General features: G+C 45.5%; 1 protein-coding gene across 5 annotated transcripts in view; it reads right to left on the reverse strand.

The window, feature by feature from the left end:
• rasgrp3 (RAS guanyl releasing protein 3 (calcium and DAG-regulated)) overlaps positions 1 to 7,494 on the reverse strand; it is a 36,623-nt gene extending 29,129 nt beyond the window's left edge. For 2 of the 5 annotated variants that reach the window (XM_076285645.1, XM_076285640.1), the window contains exon 1: positions 641 to 873. The gene's annotated coding sequence lies outside the window, so the exon portion shown is untranslated. Of the gene's footprint in view, positions 1 to 640; positions 874 to 2,712; positions 3,148 to 7,297 lie in introns of those variants that run through there. The other 3 variants (XM_076285642.1, XM_076285641.1, XM_076285644.1) reach the window with 3 other exon arrangements.
• Positions 7,495 to 7,500: the final 6 nt, after the last annotated feature.

The raw sequence follows: 7,500 nt of genomic DNA on the forward strand, positions 1-7,500 counted from the left end.
ATGTTTTCAATGTCCTATACAAATATTTTGTACATTGATGTTCCTTGGTGTCAGTTTGACCCCAGCTGTATGAAACATAGGATACATGAATATTTCATACATTATGGATATTATTATTTGAATAGTATGAGAACATATTGTTATTATTATCATTATTACATACACAAGTACTTATTACATATAAGTCATTTTGGCAGGACTGTATAAGTCAAAAGGGGAAGCAACAGCAAGCATTTGGGCTGCTGACACTGGATGGGCAATATTGCCAGCCAGGGTTCCAAGGTTCATAAAGGGGTGTGGGGGGGTGGGATTGTTTTGTAGGGCTTTTGGTGGTGGCTATTACACTCTTGTTAAGTACCTGTCACAAAAAAAACTGGGTAACAATATGAATTATAATCATTTTCTGAGGGTTTATTTAGCTGGGGTCAAATTGACCCCAAGGATAAAGAGTGTCGGTAAGATTTGAGTATAACACAAGGGTTAAGATTCTTTACAGGTAATAGATTAGCCTATTCAAACAAGCTAGTAACTTCAGCACTGACAAACAAAAAGCAGTATTCATTTGCTATAGTTAATGCTTTTCAGATTATTTCAATTAATGCTTATGTCTAAACAGAGCATTGCCTTTTAAGGTCCTTACTGTAAGATCTCAGGGAAATGTAGCATAGTTTCTGCACACTGGTCAAGCGTGCAGGTCATCAAAGAGGGCCAAGAGAAGCTGGTACTGTTGTGAGCCGATGAGAGGAAATCGTCTGGAATCACATGTAAGCAATCTGAGGTGTATGTAGAAACATACCACATCTCCTGCAGAGCATACATGTATTTTTCATGACATAATGCAGAAAACCTGTTTTCCATGTGGACAGTTTCTTTCAAATGAATATTTCAACAACTGCTTAGATGGAAGACTGCAATCATTTTTATCAGGGGACCATCAACTGAAAGTAGACAATATTTATTTCAATCTCTCTCTCTCTTTCCCTCTCTCTCTCTCTCTCTCTCACTCTCTATCTATCCCTTCAACCAAATATATTTTCTCAATCTTATACATAAACAGAGATATCAGTCTCCATCAGTGGGTCTCAGTGACCTCATAAATGCTTTGAGTTTGTAAAGGACAGATTGCCCTGTCCCTGTGGATAATGTTCCACGTCTGTCTTTGTTCAAAGCCACTGTCACTCATTAGCCCCCCCCCCCAACACACACACACACACACACACATACACACATACACACACCCTGTTGCACATGAAGGTTCTTTAAGTCCTCCATCCCATGCTGAGAGATGGTAGCACAGTGAATCAATAACTCTCTCAATAACATCCCTGGCAGCAAGTAGTCAGACACATGTATCATAGCTCTTCTATGCCAGTGGAGAAATTGATTGCTGAATGAATCAAATTACTGGCAAAGACATATTTTATCACTCTGACAAGAGGTGCCTGCTTTAGATGAATATATAACCTGGATTTATGGAATTGATTAATATGTTACTCTTCATGATCAGATGGTGTGTGTGTGTGTGTGTGTGTGTGTGTGTGTGTGTGTGTGTGTGTGTGTGTGTGTGTGTGTGTGTGTGTAGTGCTTAACAATATATGCAAATTTTTGTAGGATAACATTTTAGCCCAAGTACTTTTGAAAGTGTGTGTGTGTAGGTGGATGGGTTAAATGGGAAAAGGGAATGGTGTGTGTGTGGGAATGGTGTGTGTGTGTGTGTGTGGAGTGGGTGTGTGTGTGGAGGGGTAATTTGTTAAAATGGGCCTCTCACATTGTGAATTAATCAGCATCTGCTGGAGAGGAGAGGCATCACTCTCCCCTCAGTCTTTATGTCTCTCTCTCTCTCCCTCTCTCTCTTTATCTCTCTCTCTGTCTCTCTTTCTCTCTCTCTCCACCCCCCTTTTCTATCTCTTTCTCTTACAGGTATGTGAAGGCTTAGAGATGCAGGGTAGCAGATGGATGGAATTTCAATGAAGCAAGCCTCCTCTTATCTCATGACAACTTCACCGCCCCCCCCCCCCATCCCTGCACCACCACCACCAACACACACACACACACACACACACACACACACACACAGACACACACACACACACACACATACACACACACACACACACACACACACACACACACACACGCATACTCACACACACACTCACACACTCAAACACACACATACACACACATACACACAACATGCCCCCTCGATCCAAGGCTTCAGTCCCCACTCACACACACTGCGTCCTGCTCTTACAGTCTGTGGTTATAGTCCAGCTTAGTCCCCTCTTCTCTCACTCACACGTACACACAGACAAAGACCGCTCTAGTCATTCAGACAGAGAGGAAGTACAAAACAGACTTACTAAACAGTGCTCTGCACTCCTATAAAGTAGGCGGGCACAGGTAGAGTTGTTTCCTCTCTTTATCATCCAGCATAGTTGTACTGAAATGAGGAAATCGCATGCGTACAGTGCAGCATTGTTCTGCACACATGAGGAACCACAACGTGAGCTTCTCCTCTCGGGAACCAGTGCCCTTTTGAGTTTGAATTTCTGCTTCCTCAGCCAAAAACTGCAAGTCACTCAACAAGGTGCACCGCCACACATGAAGACAGCTTTATGTGATTTCAGATGATGCCTGTGTCTCTACCTCCACCCCCCCCCCCCCATCCCCGCCTCCAGCTGACACTGACTGAGTCCCCAGAGCACCTACCTCAGGGGGGAAAAGGTCTCCGTCCTGGGTGCTCCTCCAGCACCCCTCTCACAGCCACAGCTCTCCCCCAGCGGGACGCCTCAGCCTCGGGGGTGGGGGGAGAAAGAGGACGGCGGGGACCGGGGATGGCTTCCACCTGGGTCCAACTCGTCTGTCTACGTCCACAGGGAATCCTCTATCTGTGTCCCTCTTGTTTTTCTTTTTGTTCTCTCTCTCTCTCTCTCTCTCTCTCTCTCTCTCTCTCTCTCTCTCTCACTCTCTCTCTGGGTCCCACACACACACACACACACCACAGTGCAGACAGACTGCACCAAACTCACACACACCAAAAATTGAAAAAGACAAAATAGAGAACAAAAATCCCACTGTCTTGTTCAGGTCTGTCGGCGCAGTCGTTGACCCACTTCCATTGTCCAAGCCTCACTGCCTCTCCGTGTGTGTGTGTGTGTGTGTGTGTGTAGTAACTCGCTGACCATTACAACTCAACCCAGTCTAGCTCAGCGTAGTCCAACCCAGCCCAGCATAGCACTGCCTAACCCAGCCCACTGCCCAGAGCCTATAGAGTCTCCAGCCCACTGGTCAGCACAGTCCAGCCAAGCCCGGCCACAGCAAGGCCCAGGACAGCACCTCTCTCAGGCCAGAGAGGGGGATTGTTTGTCTAAATGGCAAGGAGACTTCCTCCCATTCTTTCCCAACTTAGTTTTCCTGCCCCCACCAGACCATTTCCCTCAGCGCGGCTAAATTTAGGGCCCACGCAAGGTAAACTGGAAAAGAGCTAACAGGAAACGTATCACAATAAGTTGAGCTTATTGTGTGTGTGTGTGTGTGTGTGTGCGTGCGTGCGTGCGTGTGTGTGTGTGTTTGTGTGTGTGTATGTGTGTGAGTGTGTGTGTTTGTATGTGTATGTGTGTGTGTGTATGTGTGTGTGTGTGTGTGTGTGTGTGTGTGTGTGTGTGTGTGTGTGTGTGTGTGTGTGTGTGAGAGAGAGTCTGTGTGTGTGGTGTGTTTGTGGAAGGAGGGCAATGTTTTGTCCTGATTGTGTGTGTGTATATGTGTGTGTGCTGTAGGCATGTGTGTGTGTGTGTGTGGGGGATCCCAACATATGTGTGCCTCTCTTAATCCTTCCCTCCACTCCTACTCTCTCTCTCTTTCATACACATTATATCTCTCTGTCTATCTCTCTCTTTTTCTATCTCATCAGTGTCTCATCACACCAGGTTGTTTTTTAAGCAGCTGTTGTGATCCACAGAATGACACAGAGACAGAGAGAGAGAGAGAGAGAGAGAGAGAGAGAGTGAGAGACAGAGAGAGAGAGAGAGAGAGACAGAGAGACAGAGAGAGAGAGAGAGAGAGACAGAGAGACAGAGAGAGGGTGAGAGAGAGAGAGAGAGAGACAGAGAGACAGAGAGACAGAGAGAGAGAGAGAGAGAGAGAGTGAGAACCACGGACAAGCCAGGGTTTTGTCAAATCCATGCTCTCTGAGTGCATCCCGACTCACAAGTCACTTTGACAGAGAAAGAAAAGAAGAGGAGCGAGAGAGGGCTGAAACTGTGGACGAGAGCGATTCCCCACGCGTCTCCTTTCTCCCAGGCTAACCTTGAGCACAACAGCCGCGGGACAAGACAAAGACGATGACACAAGCTCAATTATCTCTCAGAGTCAGCTCCGACTGCTACTTTCATCCTGGCATACATATCAGCGGCCAATCAATATGCAAGAGAAAGTGACATACACGAGTCACGGTGCAGTGCAGTGAATCTACTTAGCAACATTATATTAATAAGTGCTGCACTGTCACGTCTTTCTGAGAACTGGTGGGGAGGTTTTGGGACAAACAACAGCAGCCCCCTGCCGTAATGCCTCGGCAGTGATTGATTGTCAACATGGCCACCATCCCAACAGCAGCATTAATTACGGAAGGCACCGGAAACTTGGAGAGAAAACAACGCAGCCAGACAAAAACACGGCCCCTGGTGACGTCCGTCGGCCATCCTCAGAGGGAGATAGCTGTGTCCCGCGGCAACTGGCGCCCAATCAACTTGCTGGCCACGCTCGCAGGCCAGGCTGTCCTCAGTGACAAGGACAGTAGTGACCTCACAGCTGCCAAGTGTGGAGGCCATCCGCACTTCGGTTTGAGTCTGTGACACACCCACCCACACACAGGCACAAGCACACAAACACACACACACACACACACACACACAGGTATCACAAGCACACGCTCACACACTCACACACATATATGCACCACAAGCACACACACACACACACACACACACACACACCGGTGTGATGTGGCATGACATTGTTTTGTCTTGTAAAGAGACTTAAAAAACCCCTTCAAACAAAAACAATGACCAAGTGCAGTGTGTGAAGCGGAGTAAAAGAGTAAAAGAAAGCCAACAATAGACGTCCGACCATGAGCCAGTGACGCCCCTCAGCTCCACGCTATTGTCTTCCTAGACTCCCCTGACTCTAGTCAGCCCAGACTACAACCAGAGGGACACTCAAGGAACTCAATTCCCTATAAATTATTGCAGTGGTTCAGTGGGTGTTTTTTTTTGCCCTTATATCTAAATTTCCCCTCTCACAGTCCCCAGAAGTCCCTTACAATCAGAGCAAGTAATGGAATAGCTTCATAAAACTGTGTTTTATGTTAAACAAATATGAACTGGTATATCGAAGCGCAACCCTACACTCGAAAGAACTGGACCTTTAGTGTAATATTTACGAGCAATTTCTGTTTTCTTGTTACATAATAACAGCTTTTTTCAGTCCTTGTTCTTCCTTGAACATCCCAAACATTCCGTATACTGTGGCTACAGCCAGCAGTCAGGAGAACCACAGTGTCTTGCTCCAGATAAACCGACAAATAGCCTCATTCAGTCCGTTCACTTACACAAGTTTCCTGGAAGATATGATTTTTATTTCCATCTCAAACTGCGTAAGACTTAAATAACAAGGCAGCTTGTGCAAAATCAAACTAAGCTAAAACTAGGACAGTTTTGTAAAGAGTTTGATACTTGAGTCACCCTTCACCCTCCTTTACTGCCATCAAGCCCAATGCCACATATTGAATACACGCGCATGCATAGCACTCTCCTGTTCTTAACTCATTACAAATGCTGGAAGTTGAACCTTTCTTAGATATTGAATGGAAGCTTTCATCTATAAATGCACAACATAAACAACTACAACGTGGTGTCTCGTTGTCTCAATGAGGATCTCTCTCTCTCTTCCCTCTCTCTCTCTCTTTCTCTCTCTCTCTCTTTCTCACTTAGGCATCAGAGCATGCTGTCAGCTTTAAGTGTCTACTGTCTCCTCCACTACCCTTGGAGGAAGATAAAGATATACCACATACAGCCCTTTTATCATGTAACATAAGGTCCCTTATTCCTTATATTTCAAATTAACACAGGAAAACGTGTTAAATTCCTAGTGCTATAGGTAGGGAAGTTCACACAACAGCCAATCAACAAAGAATCCTATTTACCGTCAAAAACAGAATCGCTTTGTGCGCAACTTTGTGGGCAAAAAACATCACCAACAGAACAGCCTTTAAGAGCATTTCATTGGGGTTATTAAGCAGGCACCTTCCTTCATGGGTGTTTCATTGAATTAGGCCCACAATACTAGCCTGGCCATGCCCACCTATATATCCTTTCAGGGAGATATTAGTCTGGAACACCATAATTCACTAACATTTCCATCAGACCCCAAAAACGTCAGGCCAATCATCGATAGTAGCAACGCCCGCAAACATAAAAAATTCCAGTCGGAAGAATGTGTAAATTTATTTACAACAAATGTAGGCCTACATTGACTACCAATGATGTTTATCGTCAGTTTGTAAAGTTTAGGCAAAGTAGGAAGTAACATTAGGAATCCCTGTTCAATGTGATTGTTTAGGCTGGACCAATGATTTCAAAGTGAATGCAAAGTTTACAGCCGTCACCATGCTAGTGTTGGAAACGTTTCCCAATCGTGATTCCCCAAATTCTATAAACTTTACTCTATAACCAGGTTACCATGACACCTCCAGAAGTCTCAACAGTGGTATCTGGCATCCCAAACCCACCCCCCTCCACACTCATGATGGGTTCTGGGTCTGCCAACAAACACCCGACAAGTTCTGAAGTTCTGCAGTCATTCCTCTTCATTACTGCCGTTTATGATCCGATCAGCAGCATAACCAGACAAACCACAAGCTTTTGATGCTTTCTTCAGTCATTCATCTTTGTTGCTGTGGCTGTTTAGAGTTAGCTCTCCTGTCCTAAACAAATGCATTGACCAGAAGTCTTTAAAACACAGTAATCTCAGAGGATAGAAGAAGAGAAGTCCAGTGGTGGCATTTTCTAGTGAATCTATTCATAGTGATTATATTATACCCTCAAACACTAATAACAAATACTTTCCCCAGAGTTCCCCCAGACAAGCATATTTTAGTTCACAGTACTACACCGACGGCAGTTAAATGGCAGAGACCTCAGCGGACTCTTCAGGAAAATCACATACGCAGGCTTGTCCAGAGGGAGAACAGGTGCACTGGTGTCGCCCGGCGAAGGAAAAGAAGAGAGCCACATACCTGAACTTTGCATAACTGCAGAGCCCAGCCAAGGCTGTCCTCGAGTAGCCGGCGAAAAAACACTGACACCCCCTCTCAGCTCCGACTGGCCAGTCCATAGGTGTGCGCACACACTCATATATACACACGCACACACTACACGCACACACACATTCACACATGCGCTATAAATAGAGGCAGAGTTTACTGGAAACAGGAGCCAC

This window comes from Alosa pseudoharengus, unplaced genomic scaffold (genome assembly GCF_046254945.1).
Source record: "Alosa pseudoharengus isolate Yale_2024_CS ecotype anadromous, Long Island Sound unplaced genomic scaffold, YU_APseudo_1.1 YU_APseudo_1.1_scf_15, whole genome shotgun sequence".
In the NCBI taxonomy this organism is placed as follows: domain Eukaryota; kingdom Metazoa; phylum Chordata; class Actinopteri; order Clupeiformes; family Clupeidae; genus Alosa; species Alosa pseudoharengus.